We start from the raw sequence: 25,800 nt of genomic DNA on the forward strand, positions 1-25,800 counted from the left end.
TTTGAAGATATTCTCATCGTCAATCACCCCTTCATCATCCTCTCTATTATCATTATTGAGGTTATTTTTATCATCGTCATTATCATTTCTGTATTTATTACTATCATTTCTGTTTTCAACATCATTATGATCATAATTATTATTTTGATTAATAATATCATTTTTTATCACAATATTATCATCATACTATCATTGCCGTAATTATTATTTTCTTTCGTTTTTATTGCCATCATCATTCTTATAATCATCCTCATCACTGCCTTAATCACATTCAACATCCTCATTAATATTACTACTATCGTGATCATTATAACTCTTACTGTCATCATTATTAATATTAAGCATTATCCTCAATCTTTATTATAGTTTTTGTTATTTTCATTATTGTCATATATTATAATCATAATCATTATCATATCTACTGTTTTCGTCACTGTCAACATTATTCTTTTTTCATCATCCATCTGGCTGTAGTCATTTTAATCATCATACTTATTAAAATAAATATTATTTTTTGTTTTATTTGAAACACTATTTGTATCTTTATCATCATTTATATTCTCATCATCATTAATATTAACATTTCATTATCGTCCTTTTTCTTATCAACACTATTATAATTATTATTATCCCTCCTTGTTTTACTACGATTTGTTAGCTCAATCAAATCCTAGTTGTCTCAAACTCACCCCTTTCGTCGGTATTATCATCGTCAATCACGAAGATCATCATCTCTACTGTTATCATGATTAAGATTATTATTTTCATCGTCATCGTTATCATCAACAATTTTATTGTGATTACTGTTATCATTTTTCACCATCACAATTTGTCATCATAATTTCGTTATCATTATTTTCATCTTTGTTTTATTATCATCCTTATTATCATTCCTGCCTTAATCACATTCTGCATTCTCATTATTATTATTACTTTCCTTATCATTACAACTATTACTGTCATTATTAATATTAATCATTAGCTGCACTCTTTATTATAATTATTCATATTATTATTATCATCCATTATCATTATAATCATTATCATCGCTATTATTTTCGTTATTGTCAACATTTTTCATATTTTCGTCATCCTTCTCGCCGTAGTCATTTTAACGATAATTATTATTAAGATTGATATTATTTTGTCATCATATAATTTATTGTCGTTATTTTCATCATTACTGTCATCCTTTTTATCATTATCTTCATTTCTATGTTCCTCATCATTACAAACAATCCATATTCTGCATCTTAACATTATTTTATAATCTTTTTAATTATCAACACTTTTTATCATCATCATAATTTCATCATCATTATAACTATTACTGTTCTCATTATTAATATTACATATTGCCAACACTCTTCATTATAAAATAACTGTTATTTTCATTATCATCCATTATCACTATAATCATTATTATCATTGCTATTATTTTTGTTATCAGAATTTTTCATATTTTAATCATCCTTCTCGCCATAGTCATTTTAAGCATCATTATTATTGCAATAAATATTATTTTTTGTTTTCATCATTGTTTTCATCACTACTGTTATCATTTCCATATTCGTCATCATTGCAAACACTTTATATTCTGCGTCATTAACGTTATTTCATCATCATCCTTTTTATTATCATTACCTTTATAATCATCATTATAAATATCGCCATTTTGTCGATGCTTATTACTAACTTTATCATCATCGTCGAATGAAGTGAGTTTGAGATCGAACCTCGACATTGTGCCACATCATATGTACCTCTTGAATGAGCGTGATTCAGATACGCGAATGTTAAAGCAGAGTGAGGCATATTTTAAACCTTCCATATCTAAAGAAGAGATCCTCCTTTCTCTAATAATTATACAGTTCTACTACAACTATTTTGCAAAAATATAGTCCATTCTGTCACAAATTCACTCCTTTCGACGGCATTATCATCGTCAATCACCGTCATTATCTCTACAATTATCATAATTAATAATGTTACTTTCATCACCATCATTCATTACTGCTTATTTTCGATATTATTATCATCATCATTTTTATTACTATTATCATTTTCCATCGTCACAATAATATCATTTTCATCCATTTTTATTACCATTGTCATCCTTATCATCATCATCGGCACTTCTTTAATCACATTCAGCATCATCATTCTTATTATTACTATCATCGTAACTATTACAATCCTGATTATTTTTTTATCATTATAAATAATCTTTTTTATAATTTGATATTTTTATTATTTTTATCCATTATCATCACAATCTCTATCGTCGCAATTATTTTCGTCATTGTGAATTATTATTATTTTCATTATACTTCTTGCCGTAGTCACTTTAATCATTTTTATTATTACGATTAATATTATTTTTTTTTCCTTTTTTTAAATTACTATTATCTTTTACCTCAGGTGCTCACCCATTTTTTGGGTGTAGTACGGGTGTGGCAATCCCGAGGTACCTTAGCTACCCAGTGTCTGGGGGTATAACTGGGCACCCCTGTCTTCAGGGGGTTAATAAATATGGAGACCTGGTCCTCCAGGTTGGGGGTTGGGCGTGGGGTTAACAACTCCACCCTGTAAAAAACATCTTGTTAGGAAAAAACCATAAGAAAAATTCTGGTAGGATCTTCAGAAGAAAATTTGGAAAAGGACCTAAGGATTTTAAATTCGGACGATGGAATGTTAGATCATTATGGCTCGGTTGTTTGGAAGGTGACTTCAAAACCATCTAATCCTCAAACTGGAGAAGTCAGGCAAAAAATCAATCCAACTGGAATAACCTTATAGCAAAGGTCAGGACACTCAGTTGGTTGTCGAGTCAGTGATGATGATGATTATCATCTTTATTTTCACATTTTTCATTTCTGTCCTCACCCATCATTACTAACATTATTCCATCGTCAACATCATTAACATTTTTTTTATCATCCTTTTTAGTATCGACACTCCTATCATTATAATCCTTATGAATTAGCATTATAAATAGTACGTATTATTATTTTTATTAACACTTATTTTTATCTTCAACAAGACCGTTGAATGAAGTGAGTGTGCCACATCATATGTACCATTCAAATGGGATTGATTCAATTGTGCTAATGTTGAAGCGGAATGCATCACATTTTAAACCTACCATCTCTAAAAAAGACATCATCCCACCTCTAATAATTATATAGTTTTACCGCGATCTATTTATCACAATATAATCCCTGCTGTCTCAAACTCTCTTTTTGAAGGTAGTCTTATCGTCAATCACCCCTTCATCATCCTCTCTATTATTATTAAGGTTATTATTTTTATCATCGTCATACTATCATTTCTGTATTTATTACTTAATGCTGTTTTTAATCATTATTATGATCATAATTATGATCATAATGATTATTCCGATTAATATTATCATTTTTCATCACAATATTATCATCATATTATCATTATCGTCATCATTTTCTTTCGTTGTTATTACCATTATCATCCTTATAATCATCCTCATCACTGCCGTATTCACTTTCAGCATCATCATCATCATTACCATCTTCGTCATTATAACTTTTACTGTCATCATCAATATCATTATCCTTTTTTGTTATTTTTATCATTAGTAACATCCATCACCATCAAAATCTTTATTATTTTCATCACTATTATATTTAATGTCCTCATTATCATCATTTCTATCCTCATCATTGCAAACATTAATCCATCATCAGCATTATTAACAGTATTTCATCATCATTCTTTATGTTATCAACAGTGTTATCATCATTACGATTTTTTAGTTTATGATCATTATAAAGAACGTTTTTTTCATTATTATCAACACTTATCATCCTTATCACCGTGAAATAGGGTGAGTTTGAAAAAAACCACAGTTGAGATTGTGCCTTATCATAATATACCAGCCAAATGGGCTTGATTCAGTTACGCGAATGTCTAAGCAGATTTTAGCACATTTTAAATCCATGTCTAAATTCTAGTTCTCACCTTTTCCTTAGTTCTAATCTTAATTCTTACATCCCTTCCATCTCTTGGCACAATCTAATCCCTGCTGTCACAAACGCAACCCCTTTGACGGTATTATCTTCGTCAATCGCCATCATCTCTACTACAAATCATGATTGGGTTATTAGTTTCACCATCGTCGTTGTCATGATTTTATCAATACTTTCATTATTTTTATTATTTTATTATTATCATCATCATTATTATTTTATTGTAATTAGCATCATAAATACTATTATAACCAGCATTATTACTATCATTATCATAATTGCCGGCATTTGATTACTATTATTTCAATCATTCATATTAATTTATAATCAAGTTTTTTCTTAATAACATTGTCATAGTCATAATTAATAGTTTCATCATTATCTTTAATGCCTTCATTCTCTTTATTTGCATTATTCTCCTAATTTTTATTATCCATTATTATTACTGTCATCATTCTTACTACTGTTATCATAATCAACCTCATTTTTTTTGGTCATCATAATTATTAGTATTATAAAAAACCATCATTGCTATTGTCGTCATTTTTATTTTAATGATCTTCATAATCATTACTATCACCAATATTATTATCATCGTTATTACATTTTTTGTTATCATTTTTATTATTTTAATCATTTTTTGTTCTATATCGTCATCAGTTGTCTAATATTGCCATTACTTTGATCATAATATTTGTCACCATTATCACTGTAACAATCACCATCACTATCTTTATTATTGTCATCGTTGGGTCCCCATTGTTATTCTAACTATGACCATCATTATTATAAATTATATGGTAATAATAATTATAATAATAATGGTAATTCATCATATGATTATTATCATGGTTTGATGTAACAGAGTTAATGATGTAACAGTGATGATTATAAAGATACTGATAGTGATAAAAATAACTCTACGCGCATTATTATTTTGACTATGTTCATTATCATCATTATTATCAATAGTATTACTGTCAATCATTGTTATCTTCATTTTCAATACTATTACTGTCAGTCATTGTTATCTTCAATATCAATTTGTTATTTACGTCATTATGATCGTTATTATTTTCATCATCGGCGTCGTCATCATCATTGCTATCCTTATTATTGTTATTTTTATCATTATTATTTAGAATTATTCATATAATGGCAATGAACATCATTATAATTATTATTTATAATAAGTATGTCTAATAAGTACGCTAAAGGATGTCTTTTGACTGCGAATAACCAGCGCATAGACTGAAGTTAAAAGCAAGTTAATGGTGTTGCGCAAAATTAAAATAGTACTGCATCAATTCTCTTTGCACTACCACAAAGCGTGCTTGTGCCAGTACTGCATATTTATGAAGAGTAATGTCTATAATAAGTGTCATTATATTTAATATATTCTCATCATTATTAATAGTGTTTTTGTTAGTATAATTATGATCCTTATCAATATACTTATGATTACAATTATTTTTATTATTATTATAGTTTTATTATAATTAAGGCCAACTGGAGTAGTTTGAGACAGCAGGGGGGGGGGGGGGGAGGGATTGTGCTAGATTATGAGCTAGGGGTGCGACTTCGATGTCGATAGTTTTTGGATGGTTAAAACATAGATATTATTTGTTGCCGATAACCTAAACAGTTAAACCAAAAACATCCGTCTCGACATCTGGTAATTGGTTAGTCCGTTAAAGTTATGATTCAGATGTCAGAAGTTAGCCCTTTACTCCGCCTTATCCCTGAAGCGTCCAGCTTCATGGATGAGAAGTACGCAGAGGAAAATTAACGAACGGAATTCGCAATGTGTTATTGGTTCTAGAGCTTGAAACGTCACCTTGTCATTCAAGAAATCAGCCTAAGATATACAATATTTCAATTCTGTACGCTCGAGGCGGATGTCTCATTGGACAGGTCATATTTCAAGTAAGTAGGTGGGTCTTGGTTTTTTACTTCTTTCAGCAGCCCTTGGTCAAAGACAACAACGCCTCCTATAATTAATTTGAATTAAAAGTTGGTGAGATTACAGTTACAATAAAGAACGCAAAGCTTGTCTGTTTTACTTTTTCTTTAACTCAATGCAGTTATTGCTGCAATTTAAACTTTTAAGGATTAAACAATTACGTATACTAAGGATATTCAGTAAGTTACCGCCCTATAGCCAGGGCTAAAGCAGAAATACATAAAATACACCGCCAGCTCAGTCAATTCTAGCCGAGAACTGCAGTTTCGTGCTTATAAGCACTCATCAGCCCGGCATAGGAGTGACTGAGCTGGAGATGGAAAACCTCTTAAGGAAGCCAAGAGTGCCAAACAAACTGGTAGCTAATACAGAATTAGCACTAACCAGACGAGTGACCGAAGCAGTGGTTCGGTTCAACTCGAATTGATGAGTGCTAATAAGCACGAAACTGCAGTCCTCGGCTGGAATTGACTGAGCTGGCGGTGTACTTCATGCTTACTAAGGGTACTTTTTTTATAATATCGCCAAAATGTCGCTAAATTTGATACTATGGCAGATAGCACTCATCTTTCCTTCCTTCTCTACCTATTTTAAGGAATGGACTCATTTTCTAAAATGATGACTGGGGTTATTTGTTCACGGACAGACTATACTAATGCTTTTTCCTGGCACTAAGAATTGACTAGAAATTCAGCGTTATTATAGTACTCCCCAACAAGACGCTGGTTTAACTTGTCAAATTTGGATTTCACTTTATATATCGCTCGATTTTTTGAAAAACAATGTACTGACATTGTATTACATTTTGCATAAAAATATAACCACGCTTTTTTTTTTACTTTCTTCTTTTTCTAATACATTGAAGCAAGTATTGGGCCTGGGAAATTTTTCAAGTACTGACGGATTTGAACTGAGTTCATTTCTACCATTTTTTAAAAATGCCTCTGTCTGTGTGTCTGTGTTTGACCGGTTTTTTTGTGACTGCGCTAGAGCAAAACTACGGCGTGAAGTAGAACAAAATTTTGTACACATGTGTGCCCCCACGTAAATTGGTTCCGAATTCCTTCTGGGGGGCGGGGAGCAATCGAACGCTTTCTTAGTTTTGCGTGACTGCTAACTCGGACATGTGCCAAGAGCAAGTAAGACTTCTTGTTTTAACACTTTTTTTTTTTTTTTCCAAATTTTATGAACTCTTCGGCACCCATATTTCGTTTTCTTTTTATTAATTGAGGTTTGAAAAACAAGATTGTATAACAACTCTTGGAACTGAGTTAAGTTCAATTAATATGTTGCCTAATCAGTTTTTGCCCCTTATCCTTTAAAACTGTTAGGGAGAAATCAGTGTCACAAGAGTAGCCCTTCATACGAAACCACATGGAAAAAATATGATGTAAACACCACGCTACTTCCTTTTACATCCTCATATATATAATAGCCAATGATCGAGTAACCCGCGGTTTTCAACAATGAAACTCGCGCAACGGCATGATAATTTGATAATATGTTTTGGTAATGTTTAACATGCAGACTTTATTTTGACGAGGCTAAACTCGATCTAGCAACTTAACTGTTTCACTAGTAAGACTGTGTCATTTCAAGGGAATGAAGAAACGAAAGAATGTTCAACAGTGAACGTTACCTTCTGGAGTTTAGGGTTACACTTTCAGCTATCAAAATATCACCAAACAGGCAATGGCATCGTTCAAATGTAGAAGCAATTTTCACATTTTCTAGTCTATTAAATAATCAAAGTATTAAAAAAAATATAATTTGAATTTTGTCATCTTGAATTTAAATTATGTTTTTCGCAATCACGAGTGTGTGTGTATGTAGGCGTGTGTGTTTGTGTGTGGAGTATGTGTATGTGTGTTTGTGTCTGTGTGCAGGCATGAGTGTGGGTAGTTGTGTGTATGAGTGTTTGTGTGCGTGGGGGCGGGGTTTGTGTATGTGCTAGTAAGCACATGTGTTTGTGTCTGTGTGCAGGCATGAATGTGTGGGTAGCTGTATGTGTTTGTGTATGTGTGTACGTGTTTGTGCGTGTGTAGTTGTGTATGTATGCGCGTGTGTGTAGGACATGGATACAACCTGGAAACGGTTTTCGCTTTAGGAGCAGCATCGTGAGGAGCCGGTCGACGGTGATGCTGCAGAGGGTGCTGGCGGGAAAATAAAATGATAGCACATCAAAACAGTCAAATGAAAGCAATAAGCAATCGTGATTGCTCTAAAAAAAAATAAAAATGGGTGCGTGCACTTATGTACGCGTAATTAGAGAAAAGGGAAAAAACGAAATATGGCTACGCTACCGTAATAGTGCTTTGGAGAAAGCAAGGAAACACTTTAAATATTTCCACCCCTACTTTGTAGATGCAAAAAAGTGTTTTACAGAGATAAATTTTAACAATACCAACAATTTTAACGTGATTCAATGAATAACTCTAAATATCGACAATAACGCCAAATTGAATCCAGATTCGAAAAATATTTTTTGACGACAAATCTTGGCGATGTATTGCCAAATGTTTATCAAAGTTTGCGTTGAAATCAACACCGATTTTTCCCCAAAAAGGTATAAAAGACCCCTTTTGGAATATCAGAACTAAACAAAAAAAAAAAGCAAGGTGCTCAACTAGACGCCACGCAGAGTCTACGTGCCAAATTTCAACATTCTACGTCATACCGTTTCTGAGTTACGTGAGATACATACGGACGTCCCGAGAAAACTCGTGGTAATTAACTCGGGGATCTTCAAAATGGATACTTTGGTCGTCCATACGTTCTTAGCTCCGTTATGCACGTGCGGTCGGGCCAAAAACACAACTAAACATTCATTCGGGGAAGAGCAAAAGGAAAATTTGGCCGGTATTTGAGTCGAATTTTTTTCGCGAATATACTTCCTTTACTGTGTAAAAGGAAGTAATTTAAAAATTGTTTCGGTAATTTAAAAAAAAAAAAAAGGAAATTGGGACCAAGCATTAAAAACCTAACCACAGGTTGAATTAAAACCCTCATTTCTCGATAAGAACCAATTGCTACTAATGCCAAAGACGTTGTAAGTTTTTTTCTTTTGCTGCTGCTAAAACATTTCCAATATAATGCATCCATTAAAATAAAATGCTTTACACTTTTAAAAGTATTTCAACGTAAGAAACACCTTTCAAAGTAATGAGCTTTTCTTTTACAATTTGTATAAGGAGCTTTTATTTTTTTTTACCTTCATCTGTATGATAAAAAACTTCCATTTCCAGTGCTTAAAAATGTCTGGAAGAAAGTACATTTTTTTTTTCAAATTAAACAATCATTTAAATTTTTTACACTCTCCTAATAGTGGTAAAAAAATAGTTATCGCAATTTTAAAAATAGGATTTTGGTCATTTGTGAATTTTTCTCTTTGTTAAAGTATTCTCGGGAAAAGTCATAAAGCGAAAGTTGCAGTTAATGATCCAGGCTTCGATAAATCTTTAAAACTCGGAATGCTCATTTATTTTTCTCCGGAAGTCATTTAAATAATAAAAAATATTCCTGAAATAAAATAATACCCTACTAATGATGTTCAAAAAGAACTTTGTGTCGCTCTCCAAACTAAAGCAAAATAACTCATGTGCGATTGTTTTGTTACGACTTTGCATAAATTAGAATTGCAAATGGCTAAGTTTTCAAGATTTATCTTTCAGATTCTTAGTTATTAACCGAGAGTTAATAAACACGAGGAATTTTACTTTTGGCATAACTTTTTAAATAATGGTTGCCATTTTGCATAAGAAGTTACATCATTTACTACTGTTCCTCATAAGTCGTTTGTACTTCTGTGTTGCCGTTAAATTACTTTTCTGAAGTTTGCTTCTCCAGCGTTTCGTTTCTCCTTCGAAATTTTTGTTTCTGCATTTTTAAACGAATAACGATTTCACGAAAAATTATCTTCCGGTGTTGTTTTATTTATTGATTTGTTTTATTCTTTGCGTTCTACTTAATGGACGTCGCGATGAGCACCAATTGTTTTAGCAACAAATCAAAACGGCATTTACCATCATAAACGCTAGTGAGAAAGTGTTCTATAACGAAAGAATTTCATTGATAAACATTACTAGAAATTTTGTAGTGAATGTCACCGATATCAGGGTACAAGAATCGATATTTAAACGAGCTGATGTGTGCATCACATGACTTCCTTTTACTCCAATTTAATGTCATTTTCTCATTATTGGCAGTTTTTACATGATTCAATAGTTTACTCTAATATCACCAACAGTGGCCATATTAAAACCAGATTTTTAAAATAAAATTTGTTACCAAGTTGGCGACAAAACTTGGCGACCAAAAGACTGGCGGTATATCGCCAAGTGTCCGCCAAATTATAACGCCACTTGAGTTTACATCGAAATTAACAATGATTTCCCCCCAAAAAGGGGCAAAAGACCCCCTTTGGAGCATATGAATGCAACCAAAAAGGAAGGTGCACAACTAGACCCCACTAGGAGTCTACGTACCAAATTTCAACTTTTAAGACATTCCGTTCTTGAGTTATGCGACACACATACACACACACATACATACGTACATACAGACGTCCCGAGAAAACGCGTAATTAACTCGGAGATCTTCAAAATGGATATTTCGGGTGTCTGTACGTTCCTAGGCAAATATCCACGTGTGGTCGGGTTGAAAAAAAAAAAAAAAACATTCATTTGAGGGTGAGCAAAATGGAAATTAAGGCCGATTTTTGGGTGAAATTTTTTTCGCGAATACAATACTTCCTTTTTTGTAAAAGGAAGTAAAAACAAATGTCAATTAATTTGCACAATAACACTCAGTCAAAAACACGAGTTCACTTGATATAATTAAACAAACTGACCTGCAGAAAAAACAATTTCTACAAAATGAGACATTTCCTACTGTTCAACATAATCTCCATCAACATTCATGTTTTTGTCCTAACGGGTTTTCTGACTTTTTTTATACCGGCTAAAAAGAATTCGCCTTGGTGTTGGAGTCCATTGCCCACAAATTTCTTGATACCTTCGTTATTCTGGAACTTCTTTCCACGTAATGTCACCTTCAGTGGACTAAACAAATGAAAATCAGAGGGGGTTAAATCTGGGCTATAAAAGTAGCAAGGCAGTACCTACCGGACAAATTTACCAATGGTTTCACGTGTTAATTGAGAATCACGCCTCTCTCTTGAGATCCAAGACGTTTCTCTCCCTTGGTTGGCTTCACCTTCGTCAAAAGTATATCTGAGTAGTATTGGCTGTTAATTGTGGGTACAATTTGAGTTTGAAATTAAGCAAGACCAAACTTTAATAAGCTGAGAATGGCAGTGTTAGTCTAGCACTGATTCTCGACCACTTTTGAACTGTTCTACCTCTTAAATCCCTTGCATAGATTAAAGAAGAGGGCGCGTTGGCAGTGTGCGTCAAGAAGGTGCTCACACGTGCGCCTATGTTATAAAAACTGTTCTAGATTATTTTAGCCAGTTGGTTGTTAGTCAGTTGTATTTTTAGTTAGGGCGATGTTTTCAGTTTCTATAGTTCGTTGTGTGATTTTAGTTTTACACGTTTTTAAATAAATGTGTTTTTTTACTTGGAATGAATCATTAAGATACAGTCCACATAACCTACACAAGAGCATCGTACACTAACCACTTGTAAAGAATTTTAACGGCTCATATAACTTTTATAACTTTCTTAGTCATTCTTAGTCTCTTTTAGTCATTCTTAAATATATATTAGCTGAATTTTCAACTTCAGCAGTGAAAAAAACGAATCACAGAATGTTGTTAAACCAAAGTAGAATTTTCAAGAAGACCCGTCATCGTTTTATTTAATTTCGAGGTTATAAACATATCAATGTTGATCAGCTGATTAGAACTCATATCAGTGAGACCAAATTAAGATTTTAAATGTATCAAACTTGAGCTATCATCAGTCTTATCCCCCACTAGTTTTTCTTTTAAAAATTATTGAATGACCCTCGCGTCTTAAATTAAATACTAGCTGCGTGCCCGGCGTTGCACGGGCTATCTAAAAAATGTAAGAGCAGTCCAGTTGATGCTTTTGTAGTACACTGACACTAGTTTCTAGACAAATGTGTCAGGGGCTGTAATAAATGCACTGAGAATCCTACTGGTCAGAAAACAAATTGCAGTAAAATTATAAGCTTGTCATTATTTTCCGTTAAAACACAAAATATGATGTCTTAATTGAATATTTATGACTTGAATTTCTCAATGAGGTTGTTTCCTTTAGTCAAAAGTAATTAATTTGCAGATTACGGCAAAATAATCGAAAAGTAAACAACTTAAACACCCTGATTACAGGAAAAGCCTTAAAACAAAAGCCTAATTTTATTTCTTTATATTCGAGAAAAAAAATTGCAACAGATGTTTCTTTTCAATGATTTTCTTCACGCCATAGACTAATAATAAGAGTAGACCGAGCTATGGCAACCCTTTTGCTGCTCATAAACCAAACCATGTGACTGGTGGATATCCTAGCAACAGCGGGCATTAATCGTAGCAGACGATCAACGCCAGCGCGAAATAAAATAAATAGAATTTATGGTACACGGAAGAATGATCTTTTATGGAGTCCGATTTGTAAATTTGTTATTCTAAGTTGTAAATATTTTGTTAATATAGTGAGTTTTTCGTTTAGATAGTATTGTGCATTTTCTTTCGTCAATTTCAATAACTCTCTAAGCAATAAAAGATGCAAGCGACCAAGAAGAATCAGCAAACGGTAAGATTTTTACCTACAGTTTCAATTTAAGATACCGATTAGTACATTTTTGCGTTAATGCAAAACGTTTACGCCATTTCGTTCACGCCAACGCCGACAGCTCCAAATGAAATAAAAGTTACCGAAAACTGATCAAAAACTATTACTAATGTCAAAATAATGCATAACTAAAAGAAAAACAGTTCAATCTCTGCACCTGGAAGTTTTTTTTAATGAAAACACATTGTCGTAAAATACATGTCGAGTGCCAAACTGTAGATAATGCTGCCATCTAGCAACCATGCTGCCAAAGTCTTCGCCAAGCCCTTCCACTAGTCACATGATACATCTATGAACCAATTTTCTTCATCAGCAAGAATGAGAAAGCTCGGTCTACTCTTATTATTAGTCTATGCTTCACGCTGTAAATTTTAATAAAAGCGTTCATCCGGAAAGTTGAGTTGAAGCACTGAATAATAATTTGAATGGAGGAAAGCCTTCGAAAAATAGTGATTTGATTTTGAAATCTAAGAGTCATAATTAAAAGTTTTTAATTGATATCTCCGCTAATTATTATCGGAGGATTATGTTAAATAGCCAAACATGAAGACGGGAGGATTACGAATCCATCGATACCTGGTTCGATGGTCAGTTCACTGTCGTTCGGGAGAAGAAGCTTGGACATAGATAGATAGATACTCAGATTTTATATGTATAAGATGATGATATACGAAGTCCGTGAAGGTTCTCCTACTATGCAAATCCGGCAAATATACACGGAATCTCTCATGGTTAACAAGATAACCACTACTGTTTGACCGCGGATTGTATGTAATTTGGCAATCTGCCAAGTAAAGACGATTCCATCTGAATGAATCTAGCAGGGGAGAAGGGAAAATAACGATGGGGTCTTGATGCAAGTGTTTTATAATGTCACTAGTGCCTTATTCATTTATTTCATTTTAAAAAATAAAATAAAAGGAAACAAAAATAGTTACCATGGAAACAACAAAAAGAAAATAAAATGTTTTCATTTCGTTCAGGAACGTAAAAGCAAAATGGTAAGCTCAAAACTTTGTTGTCCTTCTTTACTAATAATAAAGCTGAAAGTCTCTCTGTCCGGAGGATGTCTGGATGTCTGTAGGATGTCTGTAGGATGTCTGTAGGATATCTGTAGGATGTCTGTGACGCGCATAGCGCCTAGACCGTTCGGCCGATTTTCATGAAATTTGGCACAAAGTTAGTATGTAGCATGGGGGTGTGCACCTCGAAGCGATTTTTCGAAAATTCGATGTGGTTCTTTTTTATTCCAATTTTAAGAAAAAAAACTATCATAAATTACGAAATTATCATAACGCGGAACCGTAGCATGGGCACAAGCCAATTGGCGAGATACGAAATTATCATAACGTGGAACTGTAACGTCGGTACAAGCCAATTGGCGAGAAAATTCACCATACATTAATTGTAAATATACAAGCGAACCAAAAGACCTTTAATTTTTCTATTACGGGCGAAGCCGTGCGGGTGCCACTAGTAAATAAATAAATCAATTAGTTTTTGCCGTGAGAATATACATCGAATATACTTTAGATTAAAAAAATGTTGCTGTGAGCAAATTTTCAAGGCTAAATGATAAAGAGGCAAAAGTGCACATCTGAAACAAACCAAGTAACATCCCTATAAAGTAATAGATACGTAAATTTCCGCCTAAATAAACCGGATATTAGCCTTTCCATGAAAACGATTGTCAGACAGTACATAGAGAAAGCAGAAACATAAACGCAAGATAAAGTTACTTGCTGGAGTTGCCAAACAGAAAGTAAAAAAAACAACCATTTGCATTTGAGGGCGACTGAACGAGATGTTTGTTTCTTATTACTCCCTTCTACAAAAAATGAAGTATTGTATTCGCGAAAAAAAATTTCACTCAAAAATCGACCTTAATTTCCATTTTGCTCACCCCCAAATGAATGTTGATCTTTTTTTTTTTCGACTCGACCACACGTGGATATGTGCCTAAGAACGTATAGACACGCGAAATATCCATAAATGGCTATTCCCGAGTTAATTACAACGAATTTTCTCGTGACGTCTGTATGTGCGTATGTATTTTGCATAACTCAAGAACGGTAAGTCCTAGAAAGTTGAAATTTGGTACGTAGACTCCTAGTGGGGTCTAGTTGTGCACTTCCCCTGGGAAATCGTTAATTTCGATGTAAACTCAAGTGGTGTTATAATTTGGCGGACACTTGGCGATTATCACTAGTCTTTTGGTCGCCAAGTTTTGTCGTCAACGTGGCGACAAATTTGGTGGATTTTTTTTTTAAATTTTTACTTTCTTCTATATCTAATATATAGAAGAAAGTATTGGATTCGTGCAAATTTTCGAATTTCGAATTTTGACGGATTCGAACGTTTTGAGGTGTGCTGAGTCCATTTCGACTATTTTTGGAAAATGTCTGTCTGTGTGTATGTGTATGTGTGTGTGTATGTGTGTGTGTGTGTGTGTGTGTGTGTATGTGTGTCACGTCTGTGTGTGACCAGTTTTTTGTGGCCGCTCTACAGCAAAAACTACCGCATGAAATCGAACGAAACTTGTTACACATATGTGCCCCTATGTGAACTTGTGCCCATTGGTTTTTGGCGCGAATTCCTCCAAGGGGGTGGAGCAATGGGACGTTTTTTGAGTTACGCGTGATTGCTATTCCTCAGGAAGTAACTGGCGGAATCAAACAAAATTTGGTCCATATGTTGCCATTAACAGGAACAGGTGCTGATTCAATTTTGGTGTCAATAACTCAAACGGGGGTTGAGCTATAGAACGTTTTTTGTCGTCAATTGTGACTGCTGTATCTCAAGAAATAATGAACGGAATGAAAGAAATATTTATCGGCAAGTAGCCCTTAGTAGGTATAAGAGCTGATTTTATTTTAGGGTCAACAGCTAAAAAGGGGGTAGCGCAATCGCCCGTTCTTTTTTTTCCATTGTGAGTGCCCTATCTCAAGAAGTAATGCTACGTTCTGGTTGAAATTTGGAATATATGTGAATCCATATGTAAACAGGCTTTGGTTCAATTTTGGCGCCAATCGCGCCAAGAGGTGCTGATTTATTTTTATTATCATTTTTTTAGCGAATAAAAATAGTTTTATTAATGCAACAATAAGAAAGATAAATCGTAATAGATTGTCGTCTGCGTATTTCTCGTGATTTTAATTGAATGGAAATGATCGGAAATATTATCTCAATGATTTAAAATTTTTAACTGTTGCCATCTTATGTTTGTTAATAAATAAAATATTTGTAATTAATTCAAGTAAGGCTTTTAAAGTAACTTTCAATTTTCGCTCTTTGTTTTGTTTTTACAATAATTCAGACATTGGGATAGTCGTCAAGTTTTTGCATGTGTAATTTTGTTTTTGTTAGGAATATTGCTTCTTCGTCAAGCATGGGGAGGGATCAGAAAAAGGAAAAATATAGAAGAAAGTTTCGTGATGGCCACAACATACTAGTTAAATCTGGTTTTAATTTGGCCACTGTTGGTGATATTTAAAGAGTTAACCACTGAATCACATTAAAATTGCCAGTAATGGGGAAATGACATTAAATTGGAGTAAAAGGAAGTCATGTGATGACACCAGCTCGTTTGACGAACGATTAATAGTACTGCTCAGTTTAGTTTTTATTGCACATTATAAAGGCAAAAGTTCTGACGCGTTAAACGTTCCAGAACAATCTCGTTTAACTAGTTGCATATAAATTACTATTTGAATATGCACAGAACTTTCTTGCTCGTTCTCACTTTTCTTCGGAATTGACGTTTCGACGTCTCATAGACGTTTTAAAAGGGTCGTCACAGCGTTAGCAACCATTTAAAAACATTTATGAAAGAAAGTGTACTAGCTGGGACAATGTTACAATGACTTAACACGGTATCAAAAGTTTAACACGATTCCGGAAGTCGTTAAAAACTTTCATAGATTAAAGTTTATAGTTTTTTCCCTTTTTTTAAACAATGGGGGAGTTTCCAAAATTTTAGAAGTATTTTTTCCGAAAGAGGATGCTTAAAAACATAGGATCTGACCATTTTTGAAATCATTTGACTAAGTTTAATATTTTTGAAGAATTACTTTAATCGGTGCGTTTTCATTGTTTACGCTTCTGCCGATGACATCACAAATGATGAAATGCCATTTTCACAGAGTGTAATATTTGATTCGCATCCTTACTCACATGTGTTGGCAATGATATGGTGGAGAGCAAGCGTAGAGAGCAATTATTTAATTAGCTTCTTGATTATCATAACGTGGAAACGTGGCAGACAGATGCGTCAAAATGAATCATTTGTGACGTCATAAAGACCACGCCTTATTTTCAAAATCGGACATTTAAAAACAAATTAATTAAAAATTAAGCATTTTGAAAATGAAAGTTTTTCTCGCTCCACGTTATTTTTTTTTGCTTATTCTACTAATTTCAGTAACTAACAGTAGTACTTTTGGCTGAAGTAAACAACCCTATTCTATCCAAGTTATCAAAGAATTCTATTTTTTCATCCTTTTATTAATGTAAATTTTCTCCTCCATTAAGTGCCTGCCTCGATTAGCTTGCCAACAGATTTAGTAATTTCGGTTTGAAAATAAATTGATCGTTATGCTATCCTGCGAGAACGACAAATTAAACTCCATTTTTTTTCATCATGCTTTGAGATTTTCGAATAAATTGGTATGACACTTACGTTGATATTTTCACAAAACACATTATTGCCTACGGAAAGAAAAAAAAGAAAGCTTTTTGCCACCATGCATAAACGTTTTAAATATGTAAAATAGCTCCCTTTCGATGGCCAGTTTTAGTTGGATCGTTATAAGTCAGCTTCCATTGTACTTAATAAGGGCAGAAAAGGATACGTTTTTTTTAAAAATTATAATTACTATATGATCCAGAATATTGGGTGGAATTAGTACTCAAAAACTAACTGTTTTATGGCAGTGTTTGTCAGAGAAAATTACAGAATCTATTTAGTGCTGAATCATAGAAATCTTCCTGCTTTAAAACACTTCCATGGTTACAGTAACCGGTTTCATCTCCATTAATTCTTATGCACATATCTACCACCTCAGTTATATATTTATAACTTTATTATAATGCCGCCACAGTGTATATTAAATTAGCAGTTACTTATAACATAGTATAAAATGAAGTCTCCAAAAAGCGTCTGTGTGTTTAAACTGGCAAAACTCTAGAACTACCCGGCCGATTGCGCCGAAACTTTTCTCTACTTGTTCCTTTAAGTCCTGAAAAGGTTTGCAGACCAGTTCAAAAAAAATTCGCTGAGTAGTTTTTTTTTTATTACAATTTAGACCCAATTTTCACAAAAATTCCTGAATATTGGAGGGGGAAAAACTGCTTGCACATATATTAATATTATCTATCGTTGGAAAGAGTAGATTTTCCCGCGTTCTACGAAATTTGTTTCAATGCTCTAACCTACTTACGACGGGAGTTATTTGCATTTTTAGCTCGAATTTGTTTAGACTTAGCTGAAATTTAGGCACTACGTTCTTTATTAAATCCATCAATAAAAAGTGAAGAAATTGTCCCACAGTTTTGTTTTTGACAGCATTGGAAATATCGACATTTTTTACTCCAGATCTCTCTCAACCTATGGTCGAACAACTTAGCTTCTATCTCCAAAGGGAAAACAGTTACAAGCCTTTCTAACACGCTTTTATTAGCTTCACTTGTATGTTTGTGAGTAACTCTCCTTTGGACTAAGAGCTAGTGGTTTATTACTGTTAGTGCATTCCACCACTTCACGAGCGTTCGTGGCCGAGCGGTCTAAGGCGCGGGTCTGCGCTGACGTCCGACTCCGGGAATCATTGGGCGTGCGTTATAATCCCGTCTACACCGAAATTAAATTTATAATCTTGCAACTCAATTTTTGCCCACTTTTTACTTTCTTCTATATCTAATATATAGAAGAAAGTATTGGATTCGTGCAAATTTTCGAATTTCGAATTTTGACGGATTCGAACGTTTTGAGGTGTGCTGAGTCCATTTCGACTATTTTTGGAAAATGTCTGTCTGTCTGTGTGTGTGTATGTGTGTGTGTATGTATGTGTGTGTGTATGTGTGTGTGTGTCACGTCTGTGTGTGACCAGTTTTTTGTGGCCGCTCTACAGCAAAAACTACCGCATGAAATTGAACGAAATTTGGTACACATATGTGCCCCTATGTGAACTTGTGCCCATTGGTTTTTGGCGCGAATTCCTCCAAGGGGGGGGTGGAGCAATGGGACGTTTTTTGAGTTACGCGTGCTTGCTATTCCTCAGGAAGTTACTGGCGGAATCAAACAAAATTTGGTCCATATGTTGCCCCTAACAGGAGCAGGTGCTGATTCAATTTTGGTGTCAATAGCTCAAACGGGGGTTGAGTTATAGAACGTTTTTTTCCGTCAATTGTGACTGCTGTATCTCAAGAAATAACGAACGGAATCAAACAAAAATTTTTTGACAAGTAGCCCTTAGTGGGTATAAGAGCTGATTTTATTTTGGTGTCAACAGCTAAAAAGGGGGTAGCGCAATCGCCCGTTCTTTTTTTCCATTGTGAGTGCCCTATCTCAAGAAGTAATGCTACGTTCTGGTTGAAATTTGGAATATATGTGAATCCATACGTAAACAGGCTTTGGTTTAATTTTGACTCCAATCGCTCCAAGAGGTGTTGATTTTTTTTTTTTTTTTTGCGAATAAAAATAGTTTTATTAATGCAACAATAAGAAAGATAAATCGTAATAGATTGTCGTCTGCGTATTTCTCGTGATTTTAATTGTATGGAAATGATCGGAAATATTATCTCAATGATTTAAAATTTTTAACTGTTGCCATCTTATGTTTGTTAATAAATAAAATATTTGTAATTAATTCAAGTAAAGCTTTTAAAGTAACTTTCAATTTTCGCTCTTTGTTTTGTTTTTACAATAATTCAGACATTGGGATGGTCGTCAAGTTTTTGCATGTGTAATTTTGTTTTTGTTAGGAATATTGCTTCCTCATCAAGCATGGGGAGGGATCAGTTATAGGAAAAATATAGAAGAAAGTTTCGTGATGGCCACAACATACTAGTTGTGATCGGATTCTTTTAAAATTTGGAATGCAACTTCAGACCCGATGACAATGCAATATTCTATAATCAAATTAATTTATTAACGATAAGTTATTAGTTTATTTTAATTAACACGCTTTTATTAGCTTAACTTGTATGTTTGTGGGTCCAACTTTCCTTTGGACAATTAGCCAGTGGCTTATTAAAATTACTTACAACGTACAAATCAGAGCTGCGGAGTGTAACAATGTTTGCACATGAATTTACCAGAAAGCATTCAAAATGGCTGATGCAAAGAATGCAATAGAATACTAAGATACATTCCATTATAAAAATCGAGCACACGCCAAAGATTTCATTTAAGAGTTAGAAGTGTTAGCACTATTTAGTATCTAAATCTTATTTAAAAAAATAATAGTTTAAAAAACTGAAAAAACACGCGTTTGTAGCAAAATGAACCAAAAAGTTAAAAATAATCTTTGGATGACAAGTATATAAAGTAATTGACCAAACACTTAATTTTACTGTAATAGAAAAAAAAAGCGTGAGAGGATTCTTATCAGTTGTCTTAATTTCTTCCACTTGTTATCTATGCAAAAATGTAAATTAGGCAGCCTACCACGCTTTTTTTTGTTACAGTAAAATTAAGTGTTTGGACAATTACTTTATATGCTTGTCATCCAAAGATTATTTTAAACTTTTTGGTTCATTTTGCTACAAAACTGTGTTTTTTGTTTTTAAATTTAAACTATTATTTTTTTAATCAAGTTCAAAAAATCTCATATCCATTCAATCTGTTAACCATTTTGTTTTCGCGTTTCTAAGGTTACGCTTTTTGAATCCGTTGTTTCTTTCCATTTTTTTTTTCATTTAATTAATTTCTTAAATTTATTTATATTTTTTTTTGTATTTCCATGGTTACGCTTTTAAAATCCATCTTTCGCATTTTAATTCCTCAGAAGTTTTTAAATATTTGTCGTCATTGTTTGGAAGAGAAATTTAGCATGATGTTGTTTTATCTTTTATTTATGCCTGATTGTTGAATATATGTAACTTGACACAGTTTTTATTCTCAAGGTAGACTGGGCAAAGCCGGACAACGCAGCTAGTTCTCAAACAAAATGGCTTGAATAATTGCTGAAAATTTCTGCTTGTACAGTAAAGCAAACATACAATAGATTACAAAAATAATGAAAAATTTGCAAATTCTGCTCTTTTTCTGTTCACGGCAGAATAAGTATCAACTTAAATAAAAGTGATAACACATGTTAAAAATAGCAGATTAAACTCCTTTTATTGCGTTTATTTTATTTAAGTTGACGCATTTTACATCTCCAATGATATTTTATCAATCAAAAATCAAGTACAAAATATTCTATTGGAAGAAGTTCTTCATCTAGATAAAACTCCTTCACGAGAAACACTGTAACTTATGTTCCTTCTCTTATCTGTTTTTCCCGAAATTCCTTCGGGAAAATTCAATTTGCATGTTGCAAGAAATGCGGTGTGCCATACCATAACGATTTTCTTTATTCTACTTCAGGTTCAAAATTCCGTATATAAATCTGGCATCTTGGCCTGATGACTTTTCTGTTTGGTTAGGTCGAAGAATGTAAGATTCCTTGTGGTTTAAAGTTTCTTTGTTTTCTACCACGAAACAAGAGAAAAGTATCGATCTATTTGTAATACTTAAAAATAATTAGATAATTGGGAATCATGTTGAAACTTGTTTGAGAAATGAACAAAGGAAGACGAGAAAAATATTTTTTCAAATAAATTTTGCACTACGTTTTAAGGAGTGTTCATTTATGAAAGTTTTCACTAACGTTTTTTTTACTTCCTTTTACAAAAAAGGAAGTATTGTATTCGCGAAAAAATTTTCACTCAAAAATCGACCTTAATTCCATTTTACTCACCTCCGAATGAATGTTGAGTTTTTTTTTTTCGACTCGACCACACGTGGATAAGTGCCTAAGCACGTATAGACACGCGAAATATCCATTTTGACGATTCCCTAGTTAACTACAACGAGTTTTCAAGTGACGTCTGTATGTGCGGATATGTGTATGTATGTCGAATAACTCAAGAACGGTACGTCCTAGAAAGTTGAAATTTGGTACGTAGACTCCTAATGGGGTCTAGTTGTACACCTCCCCTTTTGATTGCATTCGGGTGTTTCTCAAGGGGTCTTCTGCCCCTTTTTGGGGGAAATCATTGTTAATTTCCTTGTAAACTCAAGAGGTGTTATAATTTGGCGGATACTTGGCGATATATCGCCAGTCGTTTGGTCACCAAGTTTTGTCGCCAATCTGGCGACAAATTTGGCGATTTTTTTTAAAAAATCTGATTTCAATTTCGCCACTGTTGGTGAGTAAACTATTGAAGAGAGTAAACTATTGAATCACATTAAAATTGCCAGTAATGGGGTAATGACATTAAATTGGAGTAAAAGGAAGTCATGTGATGCACACATCAGCTCGTTTTTTTGGCCATAAGAATTTCCCTAAGGCAAATTTTCGCCTTTGCTAGTTTGCTATTTTATTCTGCATAGTTTACCTCCCCTCTGCAAACGTAATAATTTGTAATATCGGTTTGATTTTAGTATGAAAAATAAGAGTTTACTGTTCAACCACAGACAGTATGGAATTGGGAAAACTTCCAGTTAAGACGAGTCTATCTGAATGAGGGGAATAGTTAAAATTTGATGCCCGTGTTCCTCTCACTTGAGACTCTGCTTAATTAAGAGGCTAACATACAGGGTGGTTATAAAATAACTTGAGGTGTTCAGAGCCCTCTAACAAGTAAAGTATTGGACGGAACATTGCCAAATTTCATGATCGTACATGAGCAGGATTTCTTCCTTGGATAATATTTATGTACGATAATGCACCACCCCACTTTTAGCGGCAACATTTGTTTGATAGCAGTTTTATTAGTCATGCATTTCCAATGGTACAGACAACCGTTGTCACTAAATCTTTCACCTTGTGACCTTTGGCCATGGGTATTTCTTAACCATGTTGAGTATCTACGACATGTCCCCGCTATCTCAACTTTGAAGACTCAAATAACGTTACAGTTAGGAGAAATTTATCCCGCCCCTCCCCCCCCCCCCGAATGTGTGAAAAATATTGTGCCTTGTATGCAATACCTGGAAAGTCTCGAGGTTCGTCATACTGAACCTCGTTTGTAAGTAAAAGTTGTATTTTGTGAATAAAATTGATTCATATAAAGGGTGTTCCAAAATTAACGCAAGATTTGATTTTGTTGCCATTTGTGCAAAATAGTGTTGGCATCTCTGAAAAAAAAAAAACAATTGATAGCGGAGAGGTTAGGGTTTAAAAAATGGAGCGTTATACGATACAATTACGCGCTTTCATTATTGAACAATTGTTTCAAAAATAATGAAAGTTGAGGCTGGTCAAGCAGTTACTGTTATTGGCGCTCGGTATCGCAACACGGTAATGCACGGGTGGTTGTGGGCTTGTTGACATAGACCTTTGAATTCAAATAACCCCATAAGAAGAAATTTGAAAATGTTAAATCACACGATCTAGGGTGCCAATTCTGATCACCGAAATGAGAGAGTACGCGACTAGGAAATGCCTTATGCAGTAATTGAAATGCTTCACTCTCTCTAGCTGTATGGTACAATAACACCCCATTTTTACTAACCCTAAACTCTCAACTGTCAAATTGTTCTTTTTTCATGGCTGCCAACAATTTATGGAAAAAATGGTGGCAAATTCAAATCTTGCGTTAATTTTGGGACACCCTTTATATTGTCAGTTAGCATTTAATCCTTCAATATTCACAGTAATACACCATTTCAACGCCAAAATTTCCCCTGGTGGCGATTTTTGGTACCATATTTTTTTTTATTTCAGAAATCAAAATCCCATGGTCTACTGTGTACGCCCATGAAATTTGACAGTGTTTCGTCTAATACTTCACTCGCTATTGAGCTCTGAACACCTCACATTATTTTATAACCACCCTGTACCTCTGTAAAAGTTGATGTCCCTGAAAACTAATAAATGGCTCCATTTCCGCCTGTAAACCGGATGTTTGCCTTTCCATACAATACGTGGTCAGACATAGGAGTTTCATTTTTATCACTGTTGCGAACTGAAGTCGACCCATAAACTGTTGAAATGCAAGAGAAATTGTTTGAATTTATCGTGAAATAAAAATGGGATTAGTGTGCGTTCGTGAAAGGAATTGGTTTATGAATATATTTTGATTCTGTATTTTTTTCGTGTGGTTTTTGTCAAAATAAGTCTTTTAGTAAAGAAATGGCAATATTGTTGGTTCTACCCCCCCCCCCCCCCCCGCATTCCGTAATGCAGTCCTGCTGAAGTAATTGGATTGTTTCAGAAACTTTAAAGTATTTTTTTTCTGAAAGAGCATGCTTAAAAACATAGGTTTTAACAGTTTCTTAAATACTTTAACTAAGTTTAGTATTTAAAAAAAAAAAAAATCGGTGCGCAGATTCAATTTCATTTTTTATGTTTCTGCTCATGACATCACAAGTGATGAAATGTCATTCACTGATGCCATTAGCGCAATATTTTGGCATTAGATAAAGATACAAATATTATAGAGCAATAGTACTAATGAATTTCATGTTTCTTTCAGAAAAGCCTTAATTTAGAACTTGCATTATAATTGCTATTAATATTACTGTTTAATGGCAACTTTTTTGTCTAACAATGCGTAAACATTCAGGGCGCCAATGGAGTAGCGCGCCACAGTACATCACTTGTGACGTCATAAAGACCACGTCTCATTTCCAAAATCGGACTAAAAAAAGTAAATAAAAATACCTATTGGGGGAAAAAAAAAGCTTTTCCTGACTCCATGGTGTTATTTTTTTTTTGCTTATTCTATCAATTTCAGTGACTAAAAGTAGTACTTTTGACTGAAGGAAACAACCCCATTCACCTTTTGAATTTAAATTTTACTCAACAATCATATAGATGCAATATTTTTACATTTCTTCAGGATGTTGAGCATAAAAAAGTGTTATGCTAACTACTTTTCTTTGCATAATCGAGTATAATGCTAAAGTATTATGCATAAAAACGTATTATGCTGAAACTTTTATGCTAACTGCGGACTGAAAATTTGACAAGATTTAATGTAGGGTAGACCGACCAGTGAGTGAACACCACCCAGGGAATGAACAGCGCGTCATTTAAAAAAAAAATAAGCTTCAAAATTTTTTTTTTCTGAATAAATTCATTACAAAAGCGTTCTTTATTGATATTCTAAGCTATCTGACACCCGATTGGTTACTTTGGATACGTATTTTTTTCCTGGAAAAAATTTGAAATTTTTGCTGCCGTGAATCGTTCTTTCTCTCTTTCAAAATAATAAGGCTGGTTTCGTGCTAGCAATTATTTTGATACATATTATTTTTATCGATAAATATTATTTTTTAACTCTACGAAAGAAAAATTAAGTATACATATTTAGGCTATGGATTAAAATTGTTTCAGTCAATGCAGAATGCGTAGATTTTCAGGTAGAGGGGTGTTCAGTCACTGGGTACAAAAAATTGCGAAAACCCAGTGAATGAACAATGGCAAAATTTCTTTTGATTTAAAAAGAAATTTGAAGTTTCTTTGAGATATTTTCATTTTCGTACTTTTTTGTAATGCAGATAGTTTTATATGCTTATTTATTTATGTATTTCATTATATATTTTATAATTTCTTTATTTTTGTCTTTGTAAACAATGCACTTATTACTGAGTTTTATCTTTGATCTATCTATATCTCTATCTGTATATTAACCTACCTACCTACATCTATCTTTCTATATCTTTATCTCTCTTGATAGATAGACAGGTAGATAGAGAGATAGAGAAATAGAAATATATATACAAAGAGAGAGAATAGATAGGTAGATATGTATGTATGTTTGTATATAGATAGATAGATAAATAGATAGAGGAAGATATAGAGATAGATATATAAAAAATAAGAGGTAAATAGATATATAGGTAGACAAA

Source organism: Uloborus diversus, unplaced genomic scaffold (genome assembly GCF_026930045.1).
Source record: "Uloborus diversus isolate 005 unplaced genomic scaffold, Udiv.v.3.1 scaffold_11, whole genome shotgun sequence".
Lineage (NCBI taxonomy): Eukaryota > Metazoa > Arthropoda > Arachnida > Araneae > Uloboridae > Uloborus > Uloborus diversus.